The sequence below is a fragment of the Pyxicephalus adspersus genome, chromosome 4 (genome assembly GCF_032062135.1).
Source record: "Pyxicephalus adspersus chromosome 4, UCB_Pads_2.0, whole genome shotgun sequence".
Taxonomy (NCBI): Eukaryota; Metazoa; Chordata; class Amphibia; order Anura; family Pyxicephalidae; genus Pyxicephalus; species Pyxicephalus adspersus.
This window is the reverse complement of record NC_092861.1, coordinates 114,056,641-114,069,213: the sequence shown is the minus strand read 5'-3', so window position 1 is coordinate 114,069,213 and position 12,573 is coordinate 114,056,641.

The window sequence follows — 12,573 nt, the reverse complement described above, 5'->3', positions numbered from 1 at the left end:
TTATTACATTTTAGCAATAGTTCTATGTGTTGCAATAAACATTAAATTACTTTTGAATAAATATGGGTTCCTCCAACTGTATTCTACAACTGAATTTAGTGCTATGCTTTTTTGTCAATTACAAAAACTAGTATTAATGTTAGTAATATAGTATTTACCAGTATCATTTCTTAGGAGTCTAATTATAAAGCAGCAAATCTAACATTCACTGCAATATTCCCTGGCAGAGAATAAATTGCCTGCGATGGGAGAGTGTTCGGGTTCTGGCATCATGACGTCACTCTGGGGGAAGTTTCTTCCCCTTTGAGTGACACACAGCTCATGTGCAGTCCAAGTTTGGTGAATTTAATGGTCCATGAGGTCGGAAAGGTGGTGACCACTGGTTTAAGACACTAAAATGTAAAAAATACTTTTTTTGGTTGGGTAGGTAGGAAATACAAGTATTTCTTGTACAGCAGCAGGTGGTACTTTAGTCACCATGTTTTCCAGGGTATCATTCTCTGGTTTTCTGGTTTTCTAAACAAAGTCTGTTGTTTGCAGAGCTCAATAACTCAAGAGGACAATTTACACATAGAACTGATTGACTGAGAAATGAGACAGCTACCTTATACCAATGTCTTTCCTATGTGTTCAGACAGAATTACCTAAATGTCCAGTTAAAAAGAGGCAAAAGCAAACAATTCTGTGGGGTCCCCATGAAGAAGAACTAAACCTAACAAGTAAAAAATGGCAAGTGAGCAAAATGTTAATTGAAGAATGGACAGGAGATGACATTTCTGCAGTAAAATAAACTTTCTTGCCTGTTCTAAATGTTTTAATTATACTGACCTGTCCCCTCTCTATCGCCGGTGCTGCCATCTTCCCTCGGTCCCCTTCTGAGTTCCTGAGCTTCGGCCATCTAGATTGACCAGGCTGGAATGATGTAACTTCCACATATGTGCATGGGAATTTATTCATTTCTGGTCGCCAGGTGTATACCCAGATACCCAGCATCGTACAGCTCAGTATTCACAGCTCTGTATATTGAATGGAAGACTGCAATCAAGCAGATATATTTATTCTATCACTCGCTATCATCTTCAGTTATCAGTTATGTATTCCATCACTTGTCCCTTCTGCAATCATAAACCTGCCTGCTCAATTTTTTTCTTTCCTAAACTTAGTTCCACTTATATGCCATGGGTACACACTATGCATTACAATAATGGGTCGGTTTGTAAAGCAGTTAACCTTACATTTAGACATTCTCTGCAAGAGAATCTTCCAATACATTTTTTATCGACAGTAATGAATTCACCACCAGATGTTGATTGAAATTCATTTTTAGGGCTTTATAAATAGATCCCCTAAATGTTGTTTTTAAAAGAAAAAAAATAACATAAATAGGAAAGGTTTCAAACATATATTTAAATGTATTTACTAACATAATTGACCTGAAGCCATTATAAATGTCTTGGAACTAGATTACAAAAAAAAAATATTTTGCTGATTGAAGATGTCTGTCTAATAATATATCAGACATGAAGATATGCTTGGACAAATGTTTCTACATGTTCTAAGAATAGTAAAATATATAACAACAAGCCATTGACCCATTGTAAAACAACACCAGGGCTCTATAGCTATAGCCAGGCTCGGAAGGGTTCCCTAGTCAGATTTATAGTGTCCCATTGGTTTTTAATAGAGATAACATAAGCACTATTCCCATCACAGCTTGTCGTTTACTACTGAGATTATTTCTACAAAAGACACAATGGTGACAATCCACTGGAAATCCAACTTTGACAAAAAAACATTAGATTCTACTTCTTCATATTGGCTGTGAATTTGATTAAGTTAGAAGCCCCATCTCTGTCCCCCTCTCATGTTGATATATTCCCTTTTTACACTTCTTTTTGGCATATTTACCACCTACCAGATGTCCACCATGCTCCTGTCCTCCCAGTGCCCCTGCGCCTTTTAACACTGAGCTACCATGAAATACACTTATGGAATAATTTCCACTCCAGCTAATGCCTTGCTCCCAGAGTGCATTGACATGACACAGGCACACCATCAGTTCCTAAATACATGTATAGTGATTCCTGAAAGGCCCTTCCGATGTGGAAAACAGTTGCTATATTATTTGTGTCAGCGCAATTCAGACTTAGAGGTCTATGCCTCTTTAATTGATTTAGATTAATCTCCCCGGGTGTTTCTCACAGTCACAGCCCTGTGTCCATCACTATTGTGAGCTGACCTCATCTACATTTGATTCAGAATATAGCAGCAGATTAAGCAGGAAAGAATGCTGAAAAATGAAGGCTATTTTTTCTGCAATCAGAAAGTTCTCTACTCACTCCTAAATTCTTTACGGGAGTAGTAGCAAATTTTAGTTAAATCAAAATAAATATTTATTGTAAATTTCCAGCATTTACTGCTGATGACTGCAGTGATAAAATGTAATAGAGAGAGAGAATAGGTTCAGACTGAGAAAGAATAAGAATAGGTAAAACAGAAGAGAAACAAAGATATGAGAATATTAGGAAGAGAATGAATAAGGAAGAAAAGATGCCCAAAAATCAGGCATGCGTCATAAGGGGCTTATAAAAAGTTCCCTTTTTTTCTGGACGATGTCACCTGAACTCATGCCTGCGCAGTGCGAGATCAGCTGATGTGAGAAGAACCTGAAAATGAGAAAAAGGATGATGGCCACGCTCACTGTTCCATCGTCGCTGGAAAGAAGAGAGAAGCCAGGACGGCACGGGATTTACTGGCCTTTGTTTGCAGAGAGGTCAATGGCTTTTTACCAGTTAAAATAAGTAGAATTTTTTTTGGTAAAAGTTCCGCTTTATATCATGCTAACCCCTTAAAAATCTAAAAACCTAAAAAACAGGACTAACACTGAGAGTAATAAATACTTTTCCAAGGCACTTTATTTTAGTTCTGGTGATGCCATCATTGGGTCTCTCTGCTTCTCTATGCAATGCAAAGAGGCAGATTATGACTGCCAGTAAGGGGTCAGCAGGGTGTTGTACATAGCTTCTTGAAAACATCACAGCATTCAGCCTCCTTTTCTCCTCTCAATAACACTCAGCTCTGGTGCAAGCAGTGGGCATATTTCCTTAAATAAAAGAAAAATTAACATTTTTATAGCCACAAAGCCCCTGAATAGGGTATTGTCAACAAAATTGTCAGAAGGGGGAACGTGTGTGAATGACATTGTGATGCTAATGAGCTATACTATGCACAGGGGCTTTGCAATTTACTTGCAAAGCTAGCAATGAAAATTAGCCTAATTTTCACAAAAATTCCTCAACTCACACAAAAAACTATTTTATGAAAACTGCTTGATCGTTTCTACTTACTGGTTTTGGAGGAGGGAGGGAGGAGGGCACTGGTAGGTAATCTGCTAATTTGTGTTCCTTCTCACTATTTTACTAGTTTACTAAACCTAAAAAATCTAACTTCTTTCAAGCATAAACCAGCCTGATCCATCTCAAGTTCTGAAGGATCTATTTGATCATTTCTTGTTATCACCTGTATGTTTTGTGGATATTAGGGGAATGATGGCTACATATATACATATATATATATATATATATATATATATATATATATATGAATTTTACTTTTATTGCCTGTTCACAATAAATCTAAATACTTTAGTAGTAACCACTTTAAAGTATATGACCAAGTCACTATATTCTATAAAATGTTATTTGTGATTAATATTAATTAGTTGTGATCCTAAAAGTAATTTTCAAGTTTTTTTATTAAAATAACCTGACAATCCTATGAGGAAGAAGATTGTTTGGACATATCCTGATGTGACAATGCCATGAACGACTTGGTGATCATTCCTGTTTACCAGTGGAGATTTTACCTTTTTACCTGTTTATCAATGGAGACTGCCACTTTTTAGGTAGCTGGGTAGTGGAGAACCCCATGGCCACAATTTGAAATAATGGGCAGTGTTCACCCCATTCAAATCAAATGAATTTAAATCAAACAGTTACCCCATTAGAGTTCCTGATCGGGTACCTATGGTACAACAGTCTCTGGCAAAAAAAATCTGATCGCCCTTTTATACATGTAACATTTTAAAAGTGGTACTCACAAAAGAAAAAATGCCAAACAAAGAAATGAGTATCTGAAATCTAATGGCCATTTCTTTATAAAGGTACACCATTTTTATAAATATGACATATTTTAATATTACACAGCAAAACTGGGTTAACAATGTGAGCAAATAGTGAACAAAAAAGGGACACAACAAGAAAAAAGTTCTCCAATAAATAAAATCATTAGACTTGAATTTTTCTAGATTCTGCTTTTTTTCCTGCTAGTACTGTTTCTGCTAAGAAAAGTTTCCTGGCCATAAACAAAACAAATAAAGTTAAATGGGTTTCCTTTTTTTTTGGCATCCTAGGAAATAACATATCAGGCATACCAATGCTTGCTTTGGCTCAATGCCCAAGCTGAATTGCTTAAATGTAGTATAGAAAAGTAAGGTTACCCATCTAGTTTTTATGTATGGCAGGAGTGTCTGAATCTTAAGTTAGAAAATGTGCTTATAGGCCTGGAGCAGAAATTAAAATCCATAATGCAGTTTTATGCATAATCTTCCATCACCTTCCTTGAATAAACAGGTATATGGGAAAGCAGCTATGTTACCTTCAGTGCAAATCCCATTATAGCTCACAGACAAAAGATAGAAAATGAAAGTGTATACACCTGACTAATATTCTGCAACCCTTACCATGTTTTTTGCTGTACAAATACAATAACAATATGCAATATGTGCATTGTAATATAAACATCGCAATGCATCAAAAAATGTAAAAATTCACAGCCAATGATGTACAGAGATCAGCTTAAACAATGAAACCATTGATAGGTAAAAATGAATTCCTTTTGGTTACCCTGGAACAATAGCACCTGTCATGGGGTTAGATATATTAGCCAGAAAGGGAAAAGTCACTTCCCAAAAGTGTGCAGGTAAATTAGACAAGTGTAAGAATCTAATTAACTTTGCCAAGGGCCAAGTTGTGATGGCGAGATGATTGGGTCAGAGCATCTCTAACATGACAGGTCTTCTCAGTATGCAGTAGATAGTTTCCATGAAAAGTGGTCCAAGGGACAATGATCGGTGATCCAGCAACGGGGTCAAGGGTGCCGAAGGTTTACTGATGCACATAAGGAGGTTAAAACTAGTATGTCTGGTCCAATCCTACGAAAAGCCACTGAACATTAATTACTGAGAAAGTGAGTGCTAACCATCAGAGAAAAGAGTTAGATTATACATATTGATGCATATGGGGCTGAATAGCCATAGACCACTCAGATTACCCAAAGGGGCCCCTGTCCACCACTTGAAGAGCCTACAATGGCCATGTAATTGTCAGAAATGGAGTATAATAAAGTGAATAGGTGGCCTGGTCTGACAAATCAGTTTTAGATCATGTAGATGACATGATAGCAGCAGGATGTACTATGGGAAGAAGGAAGCATGGCAAAGGCAGATCTGTTCCTATTTTCTTAGCACAGGACATCACAGAGGTCTTGTTAAGTCCATGTCTTGGCGGGTCGGAGCTGTTTTGGCAGCACAAGTGGGTTTATACAATATTAGGCAGGTGGTTTAATGTTTTGGCTGATGCAAGCTAAAGCTGCATTCATTATAGGGTGTCATTCTATCAACAGTAACGTTTCCCCATGTAATTAAAGTTACAGGTCAGGTGTCTCAGGCATTCCTTCTGGTTAAAACAGAAAACAGCCGTTTTAAAATATCAATATGTTGTGTTATGGTGTATCACAATATATTGATATTTTTATTGATTCCCCAGTCTGCTCCTGTCACTGAACTTGTGCTGCGTTGTCCTCTTTTCAAGCTTTTTCCCAGCAAACTTTTTTTTTCTTTACTGCCTCCCTTTTGTCTGTTTAAGTAAAGGAGAAAAACTTTTTGTCCGCCTTTAACAGCAAAGTAGAAGCCCATAATGCTGCAGTGCTTGAGTTCTATAATAGATGGAAAGTTGCCTGCTGAGCTTGAAGAAGATCTATAGGGGGAATAATCCTCCCTTTGTTTCAGCTAGTCTGTTCTCTATAGCTCGACAGATGTTCCTGCCCCGCGCATTCTGCATCAAGCAAGACCCTCACATGTCTCAGATCACTCAGGTTATTGAAGTCACATTGTCTCCTGCCTGCATGGACTACATTCAAGTGTACAGAGGCTGAAAGACAGTTCAAATGAAAGTGCTCATTCAGAATTCACATAAAATAATAAATATAACGCTATTAACACCTGATGATGTCCCATGGGGTGGAGGGGCACAATTTAGTGAAAAGCAGGTGCCACCAGCACTTGAAAGCAAAATTCCAAACAACAGGTGAAGGAAATCAGTGCAGTGCTGCAAATATAAAGCAAACACTGTAGTTGTACTAAAATCTCATCCACTTTTTAGGCCTTGGGCATATCTTAACATGAACAAACTTTATTATATTGCAGATTACCAGTCCATAGATGTGATGGCTGCATGAGTGGATTTTCAAGTTTTTCTGATTATCACCTAAATATACTGCCAGAGATAAACTTCATGTAAATAATTGACAACGCTTACTCACAGGACCTGATTTATTAAAGCTCTCCAAGGCTGGGGAGGATACACTTTCATCAGTGAAGCTGAGTGATTCAGCAAACCTGGAATGGATATCTTCAAAGTCATTTGCTATGTTTGTTATGCAAATGTTTTTAATCCTAGACCAGGACCATTCCAGATTTGTTGGATCACCCAGCAACACTGATGAAAGTGTATCCTCCCCAGCCTTGGAGAGCTTTAATAAATCATGCCCACTGTATTTATTTAATATTGTCACCTGAAAGGACTACAGAACATTTCTCTCCTTTTTTTATAACAGGACTTGTGATGTAGTCCTCAACAACGTAACCAATAAAAGTTCAGTACAGACAGAGAGTACAGGATGTTAGCAGCCCACAAGATTTCTCAGTAACATTTTTTTACAACTAAATTTATTCTTTTTTTATTCATAAAACACCAATATATTAAGCAGTGTTGTACAATAAATAGGATCTGCTGATGACAAACATGGATACTTGGCCGATTCAAACAATGACACGGGAGGAGGATAGGACCCTGCCCAATAGAGCTTACAATCTAAGAGGTGGGGAAGGTAGCACACAATAGGAGGGGGGTATGGAATGGTGGCTAAATAGTGGGGGTTAGGAGAAAAGATAGCTATACATAGGAGGAAGGGATGTAAGCTTTTGGGGGAGTCAGTTATGGCAAAGAGACGTGGTTTGAATACTTGTAAAGATATGTGAGCAGATAAGTCATTTTGCATGACAGTAGTAAATTCAAAGTTTTAGATTTGAAATGTAGCAAAGAGGTTGCTAGGAATCCTTGAGCAGATCTATTTCAGATTCGCTGGATCACCCAGCTTCACTGATGAACAATGTATCCGCTCCAGCCATATAGAGTTTTAATAAATCAGGGTCACTGTATATCACTGCATCCCTAACATGAAGGACCATAAATATCTGTAGTGTAATTAAAAGATCAGACCACCAGCTATCTTTTATATAAATCTCCAGAAACAGCATAAAGGACTCCAGTAACCTCAATGGCCATGTAGAACATTCTCGAAATAACATCTGAACACTGAGTGCTGATCTGTATAGAAAAGGACTTAGTGTCTCTAAATTAATATTTTACATTTATATGATTTTATATATTTTTTATAATAGGCAGATATATGATTGATATTATCGGTAGATTACATATGTCACAAATTATTTCAGAGTAGGACTTCTCAGGTCCTTGGATGTGCTGACAGCCATTAAACTCCAAAATTCAGTAAACAAAGTCACTTCAAAGTTCGTCCCTTTGATGAAACTGTATGGTAGGATATCTGTCTCCGATAATCTATATTATCTGTATATGACAACAACTAATCAGAATCTTCCTTGCAAGCCCTCTATACTATAAAGGGAAACTCTAACAGGTTGCTGCGGGGCAGAGGAAAGAATACAAATGTATACTGTATGAAGTTCTTAAAGTGTATATGAACTCTTGTTGTATTTTTAAAACAATTCATTTGTATTTTCACCACATCATGATCAGCTACATACAGTACCTTTACATTGTCTTCATGAACTCTCATTCCGACTTCATTCCGAACATGTTATCATACAAGGTAACATTATCAAACTTTAAATGAAAAATACTAAAATTTTCTTTGCTAAATAATTACTTTATTACAACTAAAACTGATGTAGTGTTGCAGCAAAAAAATCTGAACACAGGGTGGCGCTGTAGCTTCTATTATACTCAGTATGTCCCATGCTTGTGTCAGTCCATGCTCAGCATAAAGCAGCATATATATACCACCTGTATAAAAAGAAGGTAAATGCAAATATCAAACATGTGATAAAATCTCTGTGGAGTTATGGAAATGGTTTAAAATCTATACAGCGGTAAAATGTGATGACAATATCTAAGTTTATTTAGTTGAACTAAACCTTAAAAAGTAAAAATAAGAGCAGCCATTGCAACCTGACCAAAAATCCTAAACCTGGAAGTGGACGGGGGTAAGATGTCAGTCACAGAACAGGGAGAGGTAAGTTTAGATAAATATTTTCAAACAGGCAGTTAAGTTTTTATTTTTATTGCAGCTAAGTTTATTTTATTGTCCAAGAACCTTCTAGCTCTGACTTTTTTAATGTTAAAGTTTAGTTCTGCTTTAAAGTAGAACTTCGCTTTTTTAATGTTCAGTGCCCCTCCTTTCTGTAATAAATAAAAATATGCTTTGTTTTCCATTCTTCAAAACTGGCCCCAGCTTCCTCCTTGATCCAGTACAACTGGTACCCTTCAGGCAGGACAACATTAATTTCAACCCTTTTCCTTTAATTCCAGCCTGTCATTATTGTGTGTTATATGTTTAAGTATATTACCTTTTGTAATCAATACCTAAGTATTGTTTAAAAAAATAAAAATTTAGAACAAACAACAGCCAATAACAGCACACCCACTGAGTGCTGTAGTAAATGTGCTAAAGCTGATGTGTACCAATCATAACCCCCAGGCCCATATAGGTAACATAGCTGTACTCCCTTCACCTGCAGCTTTGTTCTTGGCTGTGATCACATTAAAGGATAAAATAACATAAATTACTTTTATATGTAATGCAGTTATCAGCAAATTTGCTCATGTCCACTAAATACCTTTCAATGATGATGTTGATGATGTCTGCATAGTTCTGGGGCCAACTCCAGGTGGTCCAGCTTCATGACTTTAAAGCGTACCTATACTCAGACGGATGGACGGATGTCGGGATGACACGGGATCGGACTGCTCTGCGGGATTAAAGGTAAGTGTGTTTTCATTTTTTTTGTGTGTGTTTTGAGTATAATTTCTCTTTAACTATTTTTTAGGATGTCTATAAAAGTATTTTTCTAGTCATCACTTTAGGAAGAATTCTTACCACTGGCCACCAGTTTAGGAGCTTATTTTTCCCCAATTACCCAAAAAATTTGTTTTTTATAGGGGTTCCCTGAGACCTGAAAATAATTTCAGGGATTCCTCAGGAGCAAAAAAAAAAAGTTATAGATAATTTAGCCCATTATGGTAATGTTTGTGAGCTTTTTTCGACTAAAGTAGTTTAATAGACAGTCTCCACTATCACCCATCCTTTTATTGGTTTTATTAAAGGTGCCAATATATCCCCAGCTGGTGCCCTGATTGAGAACATTTGTCTGTATATACTGTAGTCATTTCTACACATCCGGTGAGTTGATTCTTGCCTTTGTCCAGACATCTCTGAGATATCATGAAATGCATTTAACCTGTGTTTATTAGACTTTTTGATATAGTATGCACAAATATGGTAATATGTACAGTATGTTACCTGATTCTAGTGCCACTTTTCAGCTATACTTTATGTACATTAGCCCATGTCTACTAAATAACTTTCAAGTATATTTAAGTACATTCACCCATTTCTAGTAACTGTTCAAGTACATTCACCCATCTCATTTCACAAGTAATAATTATACAAGCACCTGTTGAACAAAGCCACAACATGAATTGCTTATAAGTTTACCCCTAATGTTTGTCTATTGAAAAAATAGTCAACACTTCCATTGAGGTGCACTTACTCCTAAAACTGTTTCAACTTTCTGAAAATGACAAAAAGAAATACCTTTTTTAGCACAAATATATTGGCAAAAGACAAGCTTCTTCCAAGAAAAAAGTAATACAAAATTAGGTAAATTGATCCCTTCTATGATGAAGCTTATTCATAACAATACTAAAAACAAGTATCCTTGAGCACTAATAGAAGTCTATAGAGTTAAAGAAATAAACTTCGGCTGCAGGTTCAATTATGTGAATCCAATCCATCCATCTCCATTATTTCCATCTTAAAGTGGCTTTGGAGGTGACAGACACATCAAACCTCTGCGACAGCTGGACACCAACAAGGCAGCTGACCGACCTTGTTTCATTTCCTCTTTCAACACAACACAAAAGTTTAGGTCTAACTTTGAAGCAAGTCACGTTGGCAGGTTAAATTCTTTCCATCTGTTAATGGCGATCAATCAGCGCTACCTAAACCCAGTCCACCTTTTTGCTTTTGTCATTGTTGACATTTTTTATTTCACCCAACAGGGGCGCTATACCCGAATCTAACATAGGAGAACGCATACAAATATTTTTTATTAATAATAAAATGATTTATACATATTACACAGCGCTGTACATTAAATAGGGTTGCAAATGACAGACAGATACAGACAGTGACACAGGAGGAAAGGACCCTGCCTCGAAGAGCTTACAATCTAGGATTAAGGTTCCTTCTGCACAGTTTTGGTGATCCTCATATGATCACTTATTTCACCCATGTCCATAGGTTAGTTATCTCTATTCATGCCCTGATATATAAACATCTGTAAAAACAATACTAATAAAAATCCCAAACTACACTACAGTTTACATCCAACCTCCAAATATTGCATTTGTTATTTTAAAAAGCTAAAATAAAGAATCAATCAAATCAATTGTGAACAAGCATTTATTCGTTAAACCAATCATTTTGGTCATATTATTTCTTTATGATCTTTGTAACTGGGGGTTTATTTGTGTGTGTGTGTGTTTTATTCACACTTTATGTTAAAAGGGGACCCTTACTATATCACATCCCAGAATGTTGGGAGGAATACATAGGGATTGGTGGCCAAATAAACATTTATACCTTTAGGGAGATTTAGGGGTATATATGATGTATAAAAGGTTTGCACAGTGGTTTGGCCAAAAAAAGTTTGCTTAATAATTCTGTGGAAACTGAGATGGGAGAGTAAACTTTAATAGTACAGGTACATTGGTTTAACAACAGCTGTAATTCTCAATTTGTGCACCAGGTGACGCTGTACTCGTTTTCATTCACAACTAATATAAGCGAAATTTACAGTATTGCAAAGGAAAATGAAAACAGCACTGCCAAGTGGACACATTAAGAATGGCACCAACTATTAAATATATCTAATACCTTTCATTTTTTCTAGTCACATTTGCCCACCTTTATTTAACTCCTAATTACATTTGCCCATTTCATTTCCATTTTTTAACCAACCACAATGAAAGTTGTTTATAAATATTCACCTTGGAATCCTAGAACGAATAACTGGTAAAGGGTCATAATAGAACAATTATTGTGACTTGTTTTAGAGTATATATTTGCTGTCATACAGATTATAACTGCCTTTAAAATGGGAACATATTGCCCATGTACAGTAATTAAAAAGAAAGCCTGACAGAAGGTTTGTAATATAAAGGATTTTTTTATGTAGAGGTGACATTAATAAATTCCCCCAGTGTTACAGAGGAACTTACAATGGCCACCAATGTAACAGGGAAATTTACTTTGACAACCAATGTAACAGATGCGATAACAATGACCACCAATGTAAGGAAGACATTTATCCTCACTACAAATGTAATGCAAGTGGCCATCAAAATAATGGAGAGATTTTTTAGTAGGGGCATTTACACAAACTACCAATGTAACAAATGTATTTGCACTAATGTAAAGACCACATTTTTGCTAACCTTTAGAGTTGATTGGAGCATGCTCGAGGGAGTTTTGCTTTTAGTCCTATTTTCCTAAAAGGGGGTCTTTTCTATTGAATCCCATTATGTTTACTATTCTTGATTGTAGTAGTCTTGTGATCTGTAACAGCGGGCTCCTAAAATTGCCCTTCTTCTAAGCTCCCATTCAGTTCTTGCACATCCTGATTTTTGCTGCTGTCCTGAAACTGCTTGGTTCGCCCCTTTGATTGCTCAACCACTGCCAAATTCTCCTAGGTTGGCTTATCATCATGCCCTGCACTTGTTTGCCATTTATAGCATTGTTTGTTTTTTGGTGGGTTAATGTGTCCTTATGATTTGCAAGCAACCTGGGAAGGTGAGTCGTCACGTATCCACCCTCTTCTTAATCTATCCCTGGAACTATCACCTATGGGTGGTTTGTTTTCTCCTTGCCATTTCTCTCACTGTTTCCTATTCTTGCTATCTTTATTTCCTG